This window comes from Lampetra planeri, chromosome 6 (genome assembly GCF_965212315.1).
Source record: "Lampetra planeri chromosome 6, kcLamPlan1.2.h2, whole genome shotgun sequence".
In the NCBI taxonomy this organism is placed as follows: Eukaryota; Metazoa; Chordata; class Hyperoartia; order Petromyzontiformes; family Petromyzontidae; genus Lampetra; species Lampetra planeri.
This window is the reverse complement of record NC_136112.1, coordinates 2,853,411-2,870,813: the sequence shown is the minus strand read 5'-3', so window position 1 is coordinate 2,870,813 and position 17,403 is coordinate 2,853,411. Positions and strand designations below refer to the sequence as shown.

Here is a 17,403-nt window from a genome sequence, read left to right as displayed (position 1 = left end):
ATGGGGTGCGTGGTGCTGATGGGTTTGATGGTGATGACGCTAACGGTGTGTTGCTGTGTTATGGTGTTGGGACAGTGTGTGATGGGGGTGATGATGATGATGTGTGACGATTGTGTGTTGGCTTTACAATGACAAAGTGTGCGCGTGTTGGGACAGTGTTTGTGTGATGGGGGTGATGATGATGTTGATGATTGTGCGTGTGGATTATGGTCTGCGCTTGGGAGGGGTGTGTGAGGATGACGACGACGACGATGTGTATGGATGTTTGTTGCTGCTTATCGCAAGGGGTTTTGTGTAAAGTGCGATGTCTTGTGTGCGTTGCTGATAACGAATTGACGTTGGCGTGCGTGCGCTATGAACCCGGCGACCCGAGTTCGATTCCCGCTCACGGCCACCACCAAGTGACGATCATCCGAACCGGGTCCCGGACCTCCCCTAGGTCGACTCGGCCTCAAATGAGCACCTGGCGCCAGGGGAGACAAAGGCGGCCGGGCGTGGTGATGGCCACCCACCCCACCCCCCTCGTGTGCCACAGTGCCGGCCTTCATCGGGCTGCTGCTCGCTAACAGCACTTGCCCCAAAACGTCTGTTGAGGCTACACGGGGGACCTTTGTCTCTGTTGTGTGCGACGTGGGCGTTTGACGTTGTGAGTGTGTCAATGGGCGTGCGTTACGTTGTCGGGAGCGGTGGCGCAGTGGTTAGCGCGCTGCGTTACGAATCCGGCGACTCGAGTTCGATTACCGCTCACGGCCAACATCAGTGACGATTATCTGAACCGGTTCTGGGCCTCCCCTAGGTCGACTCAGCCTCAAATGAGTACCTGGTGCGGTGTGTAAACATCGCCGCTGGGGAGACAAAGGCGGCCGGGCGTGGTGTTGGCCACCCACCCCCTCGTGTGCCGTGCCGGCCTTTATAGGTGCTCGCTAACAGCACTTGCCCCTACAGTCTGTTAAGGCTATACGGGTGATCTTTGTTTTTGTGTTGTGTTGGGAGTGGTGGCGCAGTGGTTAGCGCGCTGCACCACGGACTCGGTGGCCTGAGTTCGATTTCCGGCCACGGCTAAAAGCGCCTCGGGTGATACATTAAACGGTACTGGGCCTCCTCCGCTACGTCGACTCAGCCAGAAATGAGTTCCTGGCATGCTGTGTGAACGTCGCAAGTGGAGAGACAAAGGCGGCCGGGGCTGGTATTATAGCCACCACCTCGCCGTGAGCCTTAATAGGTGCTCGCTAACAGGACAATAGTCTAATGTGGGCTGTGTGTGATAATGTGCACCCGAATGTGTTAATGTATGTGTATGATGTGCATGTGTTATGTGTGTGCCGGTGGAAATGTTGATACTGCAGCTGTGTGTGTGTCGCGTTGTGTGTCCCTAACTTGTCTACGCGTCTGCGTGTGTATTCTGTACACGTGTCGTGTGTGTGTGTATGTACGTGAGAAAGTCAGCGCGTGTTTGTCTTTGTGTACAATGGGTGTATGTATTTCAATACAGGCACTTGCCTCTGTGCGTGTATGAGTTCGGTGTCGTTCGTGGGTGCTCGATGTAACAGCACTTGCCCCAACAGTCTGCGAAGGCTACACGGGGGACCTGTGCCTTTGTGTGTCTGACACGAACACGCCCGGACGTGGATGCTGGCCACCCCAACCCCCCTCCTGTGCCGTGCCGATCCCTTCAATAGGTGCTACACGCTAACAGCACTTGCCCTAACAGTCTGTTGTTAAAGGCTATACGGGGGATCTTTGCCTGTATGTGAGTAGGGGGGGGGAGCGGTGGTGCAGCGGTCAGCGCGCTGCGCTACGAACCCTGCGACCCGAGTTCGATTCCCGCTCACGGCCAACACCCAGTGACGATTATCGGAACCGGTCCTGTGCCTCCAGCTAGGTCGACTCAGCCTCAAATGAGTACCTGGTGCGGTGTGTAGTAAACATCGCTACTGGGGAGACAAAGGCGGCCGGGCGCGTGGTGTTGGCCACCCCAACCCCCCTCGTGTGCCGTGCCGGCCTTTATAGGTGCTCGCTAACAGCACTTGCCCCTACAGTCTGTTCAGGCTACACGGGGGCTCTTTGTCTTTGTTGTGAGATTGGGGGTTGGTGGATGCTGTTATAGGTGTGTAGTGCCCCTAGCCTCTCGATGTGTAACCTTATCCGCCCCCACCACCACCAGCACCGCCACACACACAACGCACCACGTGGCTCCTCCCCATACCCCATCTCATTTTCATCTCTCGCTCTCACTCAGCATCACTGGACCCAACCAAACACGCATCCCCACGTCTGGACCAACAACAACATCATCACCACCACCACCACCAACCACCACCAACCACTCAACAACTATTTCACTCTCACAGTCTCGCAAATCCTTCACGCGTTCCATCACCACCCACCACCCTCCACCGCCCGTCGTCTCTGTTATGTTTTCACGGCAACAGTCTTGCCACACATACATTCGCGAGCGCGTGTGTTGGTGCTGCTGGTTGTCCGATTGTTGTGAGTCCTGCACGGGGCTTGGACACACACAACAGCCCCCAGCAGTACGCCGACACAAAGACGCACAAGGTAGGGAGGACGGAGTGTGACCAGAGCACCCATCACCACCCTCCAGCCCTCGGCGTTATCCACGGCGCGTCTTCTCTCTCGTTTTACTCCCTTGCCCATGTGGGGCGTCGTCGAGACCGCAGACAGTCGACACGGAACTCGTAACTACTCGACACACACATGGTACACACACGCACCACACACACTGCACATACACGCACCACACACACGACACACGAACCACACACACTACACACACTACACACACGACACACGAACCACACACTACACACGCACCACACACACGACACACGAACCACACACATTACACACGCACCACACACACACTACACACGCGCACGGCACACATACGCATCACACTACACACACGCATCACACACACTACACACACACGCATCACACACTACACACACGCATCACACTACACACGCATCACACTACACACACACGCATCACACACTACACACACGCACCACACACCCTACACACACGCATCACACTACACACACACACTACACACACGCATCACACACTACACACACGCATCACACACACCACACACACACTACACACACTACACACACCACGCACACACGCGCGCGCACGCCGATCCGTGCGAACCCACAATGCGCCAACAATGGCTTTAATGAACAATAACAGCCAGAGCGACGATTGCCGTTTGTCGATCAAGGGTTCGTGACTTGTTTCGGTGCTGAGCTGCAATGTTGTTGTACACACTACCTGGTACACCGGGGGTGGGGGGTGGAGGGAGGGGAGCGGTGGCGCAGTGGTTAGCGCAGCACCACCGCGTCTCTCGAACTCCTCGCTACCTTCTTTGTGTCTGTGTCCGTGGCTGGCGAGACGCGGCTACAACATTCAGTGACGACGATGCCCCCCCCCCCAAACTCGTTCCATGCTCACCAGCCGAGCTCACCACCCGACAAACAAAAAAAACTCACCCGCACAGTTCGCCAAACGCCTCCTTATTATACCAGCGTGGTGAAGTATGGTCAAACACACACACACACACACCTGACCCACACACCGCCCCCATCGTAACCGACACTCCGTTAGCGATGGAGGGGAAGACTTTATCCAGCGGTGGATCGTGGACACGGGAGTCGTCGGATACTGGCCAGAGGGGGTTGTTCTTCCGTGGATTAATTTTAAAAAACCACCCGCTCCATTGTTGCAGGAGGAGAAAGTTTACAATTCTTCACTAAATTGACGCAGGATTTTTAGTCCGCCAGGTGGCGTAGAACTCGCTGCTAACGAAGGCGTTTAAAAAAAATAAACAGCGTTGGTTTACCTCCACGCAGCGATAATTCCTCAAAAGTCCAAACTCCTAAATAATTATAATTATCAATCACCGCCGAGTGTGGGGCACGAGGGGATGGAACGTAGGTGTCATCCACCGGCTGATGCTGCCCGGTTTCCAATGAGGTCACATCTTTGTCCCACGTTAACACGTGGTCGGAGGAGGAAGCTTGCGCCACCAATATTATCCACCGGAGGTTTGTTTTCTGCGTGCGTGCGTGTGTGTGGGATAGATCGCGTTAAATATAAATTGTGAATGTTGTCGTGGGTTTACTCTCCAACACACCGGTGGTGCTGTACGAATAACGAATTGGCACGTTCTGTTTACGTGACAAACCTTACTAGTTGGCTGTGTCGGGTGGTGGCGGGTTTAACGACACATTTATATTTACGAGATCTAACCCAAAAACCACCTCTATTATGGATCTTTGTCCCACACGTGCATTGTGAAAGTAGATGATTACACAATGACACAGGTTCCCCGTATAGCCTCGAGCAGACTGTTGGGGCAAGTGCTGTTAGTGAGCACCTATGAAGGTCGGGACGGCACACGAAGGGGGTTAGATAACACCACTCCCGGCCGCCTTTGTCTCCCCAGTGCTGATGTTTTTTTACACACCACACGAGGTACTAATTTAAGGCTGAATCGACTTACAGGAGGCCCAGGACCGGTTCAGATACTCGCTGTCATTGATGATATTGGTCGTGAGCGGGAATCGAAGTCGGACCTCCGGGTTCGGAGTGCACTGCGCTAACTACTGCGCCACCACTCCCCATCAACACGGACATGATTACACTGACACACACTCGCTACACACACCCCGTTCTGCATATCCAACACAAACATACACAATGTACACACACACACACAATTACACAGGCAATCGTGCACACACAACAAACCAAACAACTCAAACACTACACGAAACACATAGACCAAACGCACACAGATTCACGCACACACACACAACACACATACCAGGCGTATGGAGTACGTGGCATCGACATACGCCACTGCACACACGCCCACATTATCCGCCCAACTAACTCAAGGGCCCATAGCTCAAGGCGTGAGAGAGTTCCTTGCCTATAAACATTTGGCAGATCACCAGCATAGGTCCAAGCAAGCCTGCCTCTGCTGCTCATAAGACACTGAGTGTTGTCGAAACCGCTCCAGACGCTGCTTTGATCCGGTCCTGTGCAAGAAATGTGTTTTAATATATAAATACGGATATATGATGATGATGTTGAAGACATTGTCCGCTCATATTTTCCGAAAACGACGGCCGTGTGGTTGACGTGCGTGCGTGAAACGGACTTAAACTTGTTTTTTTTTTATGTCGAGGAATGGATATGGATGTTGAGAAGGCGCGCAGTACTGTTTGCGTACGGTGTGTTTATTTTTTTGTGTACGGGACTTTGTCTTCTCCACAACGATGGCTGTATTATGTAATAACAGCTCAGGCTCTTCATGCCAGGGGGTGGTTCAGTTGACGGTTCATCGGTGTCCCCACCTATGGGGCCGCGGGTGGAGCGCTCTTCCGTCCAATATTAGGACGCCACTGGAGCTTTGCACTTTTAAATCATCTCGATTGAAAACTCATTTGTTTCGAACTGCTTTTTGTGTCTAGTTTGTTGTCCTTCCCCCGCACCTTCGATTAGCACGGGTGGCTATGTACGGTGCGAAAGAAGTTCAACATATTGCAAGGGCCTTCAACCAGCAGTGGATGGATAATGGCTGATAGGAATGAAGATGAATTTGAATGAATCCTGATTCCAAGCCACGATTTCATTCGTGACTCACGATTCGTTGTCGTCGTGGTGGTGTGCGTGTTGTCGGATTTCTAGTGGGATCTATATACACAAACTTACAGGGGCAACTGTGGAATCTATATAGTTCTGTGAAGAGGAAGAATGGAGAGGTCCAACACATCTTTAGAAATTAGCGGTGTCAATTTATAGACCGCGGAATGTCAGTCAATCTGTAGCATCTGCAGCGGTGTGAATATTGTAGCAGACCAGAGCTGAGAATCGGTGGCATTGATCTCGGTCAATCTGTAGTGCTGTGAATCACGTTGGATCACGTGTCGACTACACCGAATTCATGGCACCATGGATTGGCAAAGGGACTTTAATTGCAAATGCTGTAGCAGTTGAAATAATGATTGCCGAAATTATAACCCCATGAGTATTTTCAAAGGAGACCTGGGTAAACTTTTTTCGAGATTAACTTTACTTTTCCAAAGGGTTGACTATCTATATCCAGGGATTTTCACGTAATTACTAATTACTGTGGCCTCACTGAGTCTCTAGACTGTATTTAAGAGGGTCCTGCATCGCGATGTTTGGCCGGTTACTGTTGAAATAATGAGCGTAGGTTTATTTGCGGCTGTACCGTGGGAGCTCTCTGTTGTGTTTTAAGCTTGTACGGCGTGTTGTTCGGCACGATGTCCGACGTTTCGCTCCACGTGCCGTTCTCAGCCTATTCAGGAACTGTCTTTCTCTCGCGTAATCGGGGGAGAGAGAGCGAGCTCCCCGATCGAGTTCCTGAAGATGTCAGGACGTGGTAACGACCCGAAAACACATCGGACTGAGAGCCCTCGGCTCGAAAGAACTCAACTCCAAAACATATCGCGGAAATCATCAACGTTAGGTTTGGGAGCACGATTTCTCTCAGTTGCGATGAGTCTCCTTTACTCAAAATCTGCTGTAAAAACCCAGGTATATTTATCCTCTGGGTCAGGAGGGTAGAAATAAGTTCGTCCGTCATTCTTGGGTCAAAACGCTCCGTGACGTGACGGTTTTGAACCATTGTGCATCGTCGTCGTCGTCATTATCGTCAGCATCGTTCTCATCTTCACCAACCCCGAAGAGGCTAATTTGAAAAAAATGTCCCCAATTAAATTGTCCCAAAAAAAGGACTTCGTGTTTTTCAGGTAACCATGGCAACGCAGGTGCACTTTTCTTGAGAGGAGGCGATGAATCTCACCCCCGGCTAAGGAAAGAACGTACAATGAGAAGCAGCTGGGAGTGTTTTTTTTGCCGCGTGTTGTGAAGTGTTTGTGAAAGGGTATTATTTTTCTAGTTCATCTAAACTACTCAACTAAATTTCGATTTAAAGCTTTCGTGTCTGCAGGGATTCATCTTCTTGGTTCTTTCGGTGAAGTCACGTAGAAGGGAAATAATAAAATAATAAAAATAAAACATAATAAAATACAATTCTCACGACGTTTCGGCCACAACGCAAGCAGCCGTCCTCAGGTGAAGAACAGGTCTGTCGGAAAGACAGCGTCTGAATGAACACCACCAAGCTTGGCAGCGTATATTTAAGCTGGGTTTGACAAAGGAATTTGCATATCAAGAGGAATTTAGCATATTTATTGGAAATGCAGATATGGGATTAGTCACTACTTGTGGAATAAAACTAAACTTTAAAAAAAAATGTTACCACACACTGAGCTACACAGCTCTTTTTCAGAATCCACCTGGCCGCAAACGATAGCCCGACGAGAAGTGGCTTATCACGTGGAAATGTATAGCAGCCAAAAAAAAAACGATAAACGCACCGTTGAGTATAAATGCGGAGGGGAAAAAGCTTCGAAACCCGGAGAAAATCCACGTGGCCATGGTGAGATAACATGCAAACTCCAAATATACAGCAGCAGGCATCAGGGTCGGCGATAGAACCCACGACCTCCTGTATACCAGGCGAGGTAGTTAACATCTCCTAGCCACCCGGGCCGCCCCATCATCAGTCGTAGGGCCGCGATGATAACACTGGTCAACACACTTTGTCTGGCATAAGGTATTCCAACGGTAATAAGGTAATTTTGGGGTGCTGATTCCAAATCTGGCATCAGTTTTTGTCTATCGCATCAGGTTTTTGAGATATCAAATATTGCATTTTCAATAAAAACTGCAGAAGAAAAATATGAAATAAATGTGGATATCTACATAAAATGATGTTATAAACACACTATCCTAAAAAAACAGCACAATATTTTAACACTAAAGCAGTCACTGACTCGCAACAACTTGCAATCATAAGTGACAGAGTTAATTTCGGGTAAAATCAATGAAAATGGGGTATGCCGGTAGCATAAAAATTAGATGTGATAGAGCAAATCTGAGATCACATTTGGAATCTGCACCCTGAAATGAGTCTAAAACAGCTGCAAAAGTCCAGGCCAGATTTGTTTTTTTTTTGTTGACCAGTGTAATTGGCCCTCTGCGCATACCCATGAAATTGGTGGCGCACGGGCATTTGTCGTCAATCCACTGCTGGATAACAAGCCTCGCCATCAACTGCCCGTGCCGTGATAGTCCAGTAGTCGTGACGGTCGTTTGACCACGCTGCGTCAAGTGAATGGGAGAGACGGTGGGGGGGGGGGGCTGCCCAGGACGAGGCCAGATATCGCTCGCCACCGATGTTCGGAAGTTCAGTCATAGGCGGCAATGGAAATGGGGGTCGCCCGGTTCGCTTAGGGGCCGTCCATAAATGACGTCACGCACCTAGGGGGGGGGGGTGGGGGTGTCAGACATTTGTGACGATGTGTGACGACGGGGCGGGGGGGTTGAGAAATTTGACGTCACATCAAAGTGCGCAACTTTAAATAAATATAGACAACACGTTCTACTTAATTAAACAGACTTTTTAATAAATGTTTTCTCCTACAACATCAGAGTGCAGCGCCACATTAAATACGCACTACAATGACAATAGTTTAAAGCGATTTGAAGCATGTTTTATTTTTTGTGGGGGGGGGGCAGAGCTTTGTGACGTCATATTTGAGGGGGGGGGGTCTGACTTTTTGTGACGCCGTGTGACGATGGGGGGGGGGGTCAAAAACCGTTTAAAATCGCGTGACGTCATTTATGGACGGCCCCTAACCACCGCTAACGCCGTCGTGAAATCTGCCCGTGGTGGCAGTGACTGGTACGATCGCACGTCACTCGCGACGCCGACGAGCGTGGTTGGACACGTACGGCGCGAAAAAAGTTCAACATACCTACAGGATCAGAATCTTTGTCAATGCCGGAGAAATCCGATGAGTTATGAAGCTGTCTTTCACAGGCGTCGTTTACATTTTGAAATCCTCGCAGGGAGCAAGTGGCAGAAGGTGACTTTACAGAAGTACCTCTGAATTTGACTTTGAATAATTCACGACCGTGGTCGGCACAGTTGATGCTTGTCGCGTTGTTGTCAAGTCAAAACCAAAATGTCGTAATCCTCCGAGCTGGAAGGGAGCCAAACGAATGCGGTCAGTTCGCGATCTGGGGAATTCAGTCGTGAAAGCTCAGCGCCGTGCGGTGTTTCAACACCGCCCGAGTTCCCGGTTTAAAAAGAAAAAAAGTTATATTTTAAAAACTTTTTTTTAAAACCCACGCTTTTATGAAATGTACTAGTAATGGCAGAACTCCACGACTCCAGGAAGTGGTCCCGAAGCTTGCCACAACGTAAGGGGGCTGTGGTCGATTACAGGCAACGTCAGTTGAGCGTGGACAATTAGACCCAAGCCGAAACATAACATATAAAACAGAATGTTTAAAGAAATAGCTTTTTTTAAATGATAGAATAGAGTATTGTCATCAGTGTGACACAAGGACACAATGTTTGCAGTCGATACCACATTGGGAAGTGGGTTCAAATTGAGTTACAAGATTTGAGGAGATAACCACGACAACAACAACAGACAGAGTGAGTTAAATAAAAGCTGTAATAAAATACCCCCCCCCCCAAAAACCAAAACAGATTTCCTCGGTGGAGTCAAACGATGCCATGTCTTCTTCTTCTCTTCACAATAGCGATGCCCCCCCCCCCACACTTTTTGTTGTTGTATAAAAGAGATTCGTGTGTATTTTTATCAGCGAAATGTTATCGCGGCTGGTTAAGGAGCCCTCCATAAATGACGTCACGCACCTAGGGGGGGGGCAGACATTTGTGACGAGGGGGAGGGGAGAAATGTGACGTCACATCAAAATGCGCAACTTTAAATCAATATAGACAACACGTTCTACTGAATTAAATAGACTTTAAAAAAAATGTTTTCTCCTACAACATCAGAGTGCAGCGCCACATTAAATACGCACTACAATGACAATAGTTTAAAGCGATTTGAAGCATTTTTTTTTGGGGGGGGGGGGGGCAGAGCTTTGTGACGTCATATTTGAGGGGGGTCTGACTTTTTGTGACGCCGTGTAACGAAGGGGGGGGGGGTCAAAAATCGTCCAAAATCGCGTGACGTCATTTATGGACGGCCCCTAACGATCCTATCCCCCTCGTACACGGAATCCACCGACGCGGCTACGACCTGAGCCTGAATTCCTTGGCCACGGTTGCTGTGTTGTGTTTTATTTTGTGTGTGTTTAGTTTGCTGTACCTCTACCCCCCCCCCCGCACCACAACAATACCTACAACCTCCAATTAGCACGGTTGGCTACGTACGGTGCGAAAGAAGTTTCAACAGTACACGGTTGACAGCAGTTGCGAGGGATATCTGAAGCGTGTCCTGGAAACTTGTCCCCCACCATATCAGCATATCAGCCTTCAACAACCCACAGTGACCAGCGTGGTGAAGTATGGTCAAACATTCTTCACGCTCCTCAAGGTGTGGCGAAAGGCCCTCAGCTGGGGTGGTCCAGATGTCTTGTGACCCGCCCCCCCCCCTCCCACCGCTGTATTTTTCTAAAAATATATATTTTTAAAAAAGTGAGGTTTTATTTTAAAACATACATGAATATGCACGAGGGGAAAAAAAATGTTTAGGGGTCAATTAATTGGGGGTCACAAGACATCTGGACCACGCTTTTGCATGGAGACCTGCAGTTGACGTACAGTACATATAAACAGCAGGCCAAAGGCGCGTAGGGCTCCTCGCTCGAGACTCTCACAACCTCCACGGCACGGGGAGACCTTCATCCAGCAGTGGGTCGTGCATTTATTCTGTTGTCCACTGCCTGATGACACCCATGCAACACATCTAAGCTCCCATGCCCCTCCCCCCTCCACCAAGACATACGTGCTGTCGTTCCCCTCCCGCTGATATGAAAAAGAACAGGTTATTTTTACCCTTTCTGCCAATAAAACAGGCGTTGAGACGTTCACACACCAAACCTTTTGCAAATAATCGAGCCTGCATTAACCACACACGCTTACGGCAAAACATGCAAATAAATATGGCCCTGAAAATAGACGCATTGTCTTGTAAACTGATTGTCCTACACCAGAGGCAGCCTTGTTCTTCTTGATGGGCTAGTCTCACTACCAGTGTCACACCAGAGAACAGCGACAAAAGACGAACGGTACAAAGGCAATGCACGCATCAGAGGATTTATAGCTCGGGGTAGAGCAGCTATCACGGGATGGATACCTTTTTGCCTGTTTCAAAGTGCAGACTCCCAAGAATATTTCTCACTTACTGACCCTATCCCAAGTGGCCTTCACTTGGGATAGGTTCAGCCCCTTGGTGGCCTTTTAGTGGGGCCCCTGACGTGCACCCGTCAATACACAAACAGTGACCCCCTCCATCGTCATCATCGTCAACATCGTGCTGCTTTCACAAACCCCCCCGAATGGTTTCAAATGTGTGACGCCCCCCCCCCCCTCTCACGCACAACTGGTGATGTCTTATCGGCGAAAGTGCCACGGGCCTCCGAAAACTAGTGAAGAAACACTCCTCTTTGAATTATAATGTCCACAGATTCTGTCGATCGCGACTTGAGATGCGATCTCATTTAAAAACTACACGTGTACAGCACTTTGTTTTTTTCAATCCACTGCTGGATGACAGTCTTGGGGGCTACTTGGCCGTACTTATTTGACCGATTATCGACGCCAGAGTACAATACAACAATGGATTGTGCCGCACTGCTCTGTGCTTATGCGAATATAACATGGTTCTTGGATGGATGCACCACAGTTATTCCATCGATAGGTCACGTGTGGCGGGGTCAATTTGTGGGTACTTCATACCTGTAGCCAGCGTGGAAGAGTAGGCCAAGATGCGCCTTCAGAGCGGGTCTCTCTAGGCGTGAGCGAGCGATTGCAGAAAATAGTTCCGTACTCCCCGGCATACCACATCCAGTATACCTGTCAACGATGGCCTTGTATAGACTGCTCAGTCACGTCCAAACTACTTCGGTCTTCCTGCGTTGCTTTGTGTTCACCCTCCATAAGGCTTTCCGCACCTCCGATTAGCACGGCTGGCTAAGTTACGTTGCGAAAGAAGTTCAACATGCATACTAACAACAATGGTTGAAGGCATGAACGCGTTTGCTCTGTCCGTCTGTAACGAGGGATGGAGGGGTAGGCGCGATAACTCTCGTTAACGCGATCGAGTGTGAACGAATCTTTGGCATGAACGCGTGTTGCTGTGAAGATCGGGCAATGAATCAATTTAGTTAAACGGTTGCACAAAAACTGAAAGAGACAAAAACCAGGCTGCCTGCCGATAGCCCTGGTGCTCACACGAGGGGGTGAGTGGCCAGAGAGAGAGAGACCGATAACTTCTCGAAAATTTTAGGAGCATCTGGCAGACATTGCGCGCGTGCGATAGTCGTGGATCCGGACGACATCATCATCGTCTTCTTGGTTCTTTCGGTAAAGTCACGTAGAATGGAAAAAAATAATAAAAAAATAATTCTCACGACGTTTCGGCCACAATGCAAGCAGCCGTCCTCAGGTGGAGAGCAGGTCTGTCGAGTGGACCAAGAAGATGAATCCCTGCAGTCACGAAAACTTTAAATCGAAATCATCATCGTCGCCCGCACAAATGTGACATTTCACGCGAAATCTTCCGGAACCGTTGTTACCCTAGCGAATATCGAGGGGAGGGGGAGGGGGGAGGAAACACTGCAAGCCGTGGCTGGGAAGGGAACGACTCGGGTGGCACGGGTTCACGGCGCGTCGGGGGCATCTGTGACCATCGAGCCAGGCGTGGTGCGTGGCCGCGGGAACGGCGACGTGCGGGTGACGAAACACTCTGGGACCTTCTTCTTGGTTCTTTCGGTAAAGTCACGTAGAAGGGAAGTAATAAAATAATAAAAATAAAACATAATAAAATAATTATGTAATGCTATTTTATCAGATTATTTTATTATTTTATTTTATTATGCTTTATTATTATTTTAATTATTTTATGACTTTCCTTCTACGTGACTTTACCGAAAGAACCAAGAAGATGAATTCCTGCAGTCACGAAAGCTTTAAATCGAAACACCGGGACCAGTAAACCAACACTCGGTGCCATTCGCCACTAAGTTGACGGTGGCATCAACCACCACGGGGCGCCTGTGCCAGGCGAGGTGCACTTTGAGGCTCTCGCGTGAAGGGTCGAAAGGCTCGCTGCCGACAGGAGGAGGTCTCGGGGAAAGACCCAGCAAGGTGCCATGGCTTGGCCGACTGAGATGACCGGTCGATGCGCGCCAGCTGTGCGCCCCACTACTTCGCCGCAAAGGCAAAACGCTCGCCGTGGATTTTGGGTCAAACAGCCTGAGAGGCAGCGAACACCCTCTCATGAGCACGAGGGTCCTAGGAGGACTCTCTACTGGACATCGGTGAAGAACAGCTTTGTAGCTCATCGGATTCCTCCATTATAAATCTATATTCTGATAATTATTCTTGGATCTTTCGGTAAAGTCACGTAGAAGGGAAATAATAAAATACGTGACTTTACCGAAAGATCCAAGAATATGAATCCCTGCAGTCACGAAAGCTTTAAATCGAAATTTATATTCTGATTCTGAGTAAAAACAAATGACATGGCCCAGCGGTTGCGTCGGCCCAGCGGTTGCGTCGCTGTTTATTACGTCGCTCCAGCTGATTTTGCCTGCCCATTCAAAGCCAAGAGATGACCGCTCAAACTTTCATCCCCTTGTCGCTGCGGATGGAGCTCGTGTAGAATGTGCTATGATGTTGCTGCTAATACCGTTGCAGTTTGTTGTTGCTGTTGCAGCTGCTGTGGCCGAGTCAGCTGCTGTCGTTGCCGCTGAGTAGCTACTGTTGATGCTGAATTTGCCACTGTTGCTAGTGCTCTGGCTGCTGCTGTTCCTGATTGTTCTGCTGCTTGCTGCTTGCTGCTCTTATGAATTTGCTGCCGCTGCAGCAGATATGACTTCTTCTGCTGCTGCTGCTGAATGTCGCTGCTGTTGCTAATACTGCTGCTTCATAACAACTCAAAATAGAATCTGGCTCGCGACGTCACTGGTACAGTCGCTCGCCATCGTGCGGTGATTGACTGCGGGGAAGAGAGCGATTTGGCTCCCCCCCTCTACCACAGTCCTACACCCCCAGGGGATTTGAATTCGGGGAAAAGTGGCACCCCGGGCATTCCGAGGTTAGGTGTTGCGTGTCACTGATCCACACCCATGCCCGCCAGATCGTTTCCTTTTTCACTTTGGGCCACATATTTGTATCTCGCGGTGAACTCGGATGAGGTGGAGGCTGACTGTGGTGAGACGAGGCGATGGATATTGCTTTGATGGGGAGGGGGGGCTCTTTGAACACTTGAACGAGCCATAGAACGCGTGACAACCGATTTGCTCCTCCGAGGTGAGTGTGAGGGGAAACAAGAACGATAAACACCCGGGCATCACGCTGATTTTATTTTATTTCCAGCCATCCGTGCTGTCGTCTCCCTGCTCAAGTCCAGACTATGAAAGATTATAATCGATTTTCCCCTTTCTGGCAATACAACGGGTGTTAAGGTGTTCAAACACCAAATAGGAATCCAGTCTGCATTAATCACACACGTACTTATGGTGAACATGCAAACAAACATGCTCTGATCATATTTGCATTGTCTTTAAAACTGATTGGCCTACACCAGAGCCAGCAGCCTTCTTTATCGCCTAGTCTCACCACCAGTGTCAGAGCAGAGATCGACGCCAAAAGGCGAACAGCACAATAACAATGCCACACGAATTGGAGCATTTATAGCTTCGGGTGAGCAGGCATACCACGGGATACATGTTTTTCACACAATGCTGATTATGTTTTTGGGTTTTTTCGGTAAAGTCACGTAGGTAAAAAATTTAAATTAATAAAAATAAAATAAAAATAAAATAAAAATCACGACGTTTCGGAGGCAACACAATCTTCCGTCTTCAGGTGGAACCGTCACAGCACGATAGCTGCATCAAGTAAGAGAAATTCCAAGAAAACAGTCCTTGTATATATTACTTGATGCAGCTATCGTGCTGTGACGGTTCCACCTGAAGACGGAAGATTGTGTTGCCTCCGAAACGTCGTAATGTTATTTATATTTTTTATTTTTTAAATTAATTTAAATTTTTTACCTACGTGACTTTACCGAAAAAAACCAAGAATATTTATCCTTGCCGTCACGAAAGCTTCAAATCTAGAAATGCTGATTATGTCTAGTCGGCGAAAGTGGGTGGCATCCACCCCCCTCGTCTTCCCCTCCTCCTCGTTCACATAGCCGTCAGCCCCTTATCAGTGCCCTACCTTATTACAGACCATTTCAGACCTTATTGGTCACCCCGTGCCCCCTTATAAATCTCAACGTTCGTCCGACAAACACAAACAAATAGACAAAATGTTTTTGCCCGGAATTGAAACGGCTGTATGCTATATGGACCGGAAAAATATATTTCCCTGTACAAGAATACAGGGTATACGGTATGGGTTGACAGATATGGGTTGACAGGTATGGGTTGACAGGTATGCGTTAATTTGCTCTTCCCCGGATCGTTGGGCCTTCTGTGGTAGGGGCAGTGAGTCCCAAGTGGCCCCTACAATCGGTCCATCATTCGAGGGAATATCGCTCGTGACATTTGTTTTGGGTATCTTGAATTTTTTTTATATTTAAACAAAAAATACATAGACTTTTATGAGATACACCTTCTCTGGACGCACAGAATGGTGATTGTTTAATTTATTGTACGTAGTCGTGTTAGAATTACCCAAGGAGAAATTTCGCTTGAGTCTCAAGATTAATGATTCAGGAGGGTCGTGCCAAGTCTTAGCAGTAACACATTCCTGCGGAGGGAGCTGGTAGGAACGTTGGGTTGCTCGGTCAATGGCCAGGATCAACGGCGGCGTGGTGTATTCCGCAAATATGGCCGACTGTGAGGGCGGGCACAAGCCGGCGTGAGTAGGTTAAACGTTGCGTTTTATAAGGGCACCACGGGGTGACCAGCCCCTCCCCCACCCCAGCCCCACCCCTCCCACCCCCAACCCAGCCCCACCCTCCCCACCCTCCCTCCCCACCCAGCCCCTCCCCACCCAGCCCCTCCCCACCCTCTCCTCTCCACCCAGCCCCACCCCTCCCATTTTTGTATACACGACGGACGGACGGACACAATAATCCCCTGTGGGCTGGTGTAACCAGGAGGTTCCTACCAGTATAATAGGTGTGTAGGGGGGGGGGCGATGTTACTGCTGCTGTGGGAAGCCCGGTTCAGTCGCTTGCTGGGTATCCCTCCCCCCCCCATTGGAAGTTTGGTCATTACCGGTGTACATCCGTGTATGGTTCTGTTAGCTACGGGGGAACCGAATCACCCGGAGGAAACTCATGCAGTGCAGGGGGGAGAAGACAATGACTCACACACACACACAACAACAACAACAATAACCGCCAATAAGTGGCGGTGACGTCACCACGGCCCTTGTTCCAGGCCATGTGCACTTTAAGTGCCACACGCGCTCACCTATTCATTCACACAGAGCGGGGGCAAGCGCTGTTGGTGAGCACCTATGAAGGTCGCCACGGCACACGAGGGAGTAGGTGGCCAGCACCACGCTCGGCCGCCTTTGTCTCCCCAGTGTGGCGATGTTTTTTACACATCGCACGGGTTACTCATTTGAGGCCGAGTCGACCCAGGGGAGGCCCAGCGCCGATTCAGATAATCGTCACCGGTGTTGGCCGTGAGCGAGAAATCGAACTCGTGCCGCGGGGCTTGTAGCGCAGCGTAGCGCTAACCGCTGCACCACCGCTCCCCCCCCCCTCCCACCCCCACACCCCACCACCAACCACCACTTCTCCCCGCCATCTCCCCGCCCCCTCTCCCCTTATTACGTAATTTAATATCTGTATTAAATATCCTGTCTGCGGTGCTGGCAGGAATTTGTAATGATGCGCATTTTCTTATTAGGGCGGGCGTTTCTTAGGATTTGTAGGCGGGTGTTCATGGCTCTGATGGCCCCCCCACCCGCCTCCGCCTTGCCCCCCCCCCTCCACTTTACCCCCCCCCCACTCCACCCCCCCCCCCACTCCACCCCCACTCCACCTCCCACAAGCCAAAACGGAGTCGAATTATGCGTGCAATTTTCTGGCAGAGCCTTGTGAATTGGTGAATGGTTTTGTGGGATTGTTACGCTGGCGACGAGAGGCGCTGCGATCTGCCCTCTCTCGTGCAAGCACTGGCGGGTTGGCCGTCATCGTCGTGATCAGCCGTGCTCGGTCTACTGCTGGATGAGAGGTGCCTGCTGGGGATGGAGGGGGGGGGGGACACGTGGATTGGAGGAAGCTCGCGGGGTAATTAAGTAAAAAAATGTTTGCCCTGTTA

General features: G+C 49.9%; 1 long non-coding RNA gene across 1 annotated transcript; it reads right to left on the bottom strand.

Annotated features, from left to right (window-relative positions):
• Positions 1-7,233: 7,233 nt before the first annotated feature.
• LOC144719392 (uncharacterized) lies at positions 7,234-9,195 on the bottom strand. Its single transcript, XR_013585592.1, has 2 exons — positions 8,886-9,195; positions 7,234-8,388 (listed from the first exon to the last, which is right to left on the bottom strand). It is a non-coding gene; the product is annotated as an uncharacterized LOC144719392 (long non-coding RNA).
• Between the last annotated feature and the right edge of the window lie 8,208 nt (positions 9,196-17,403).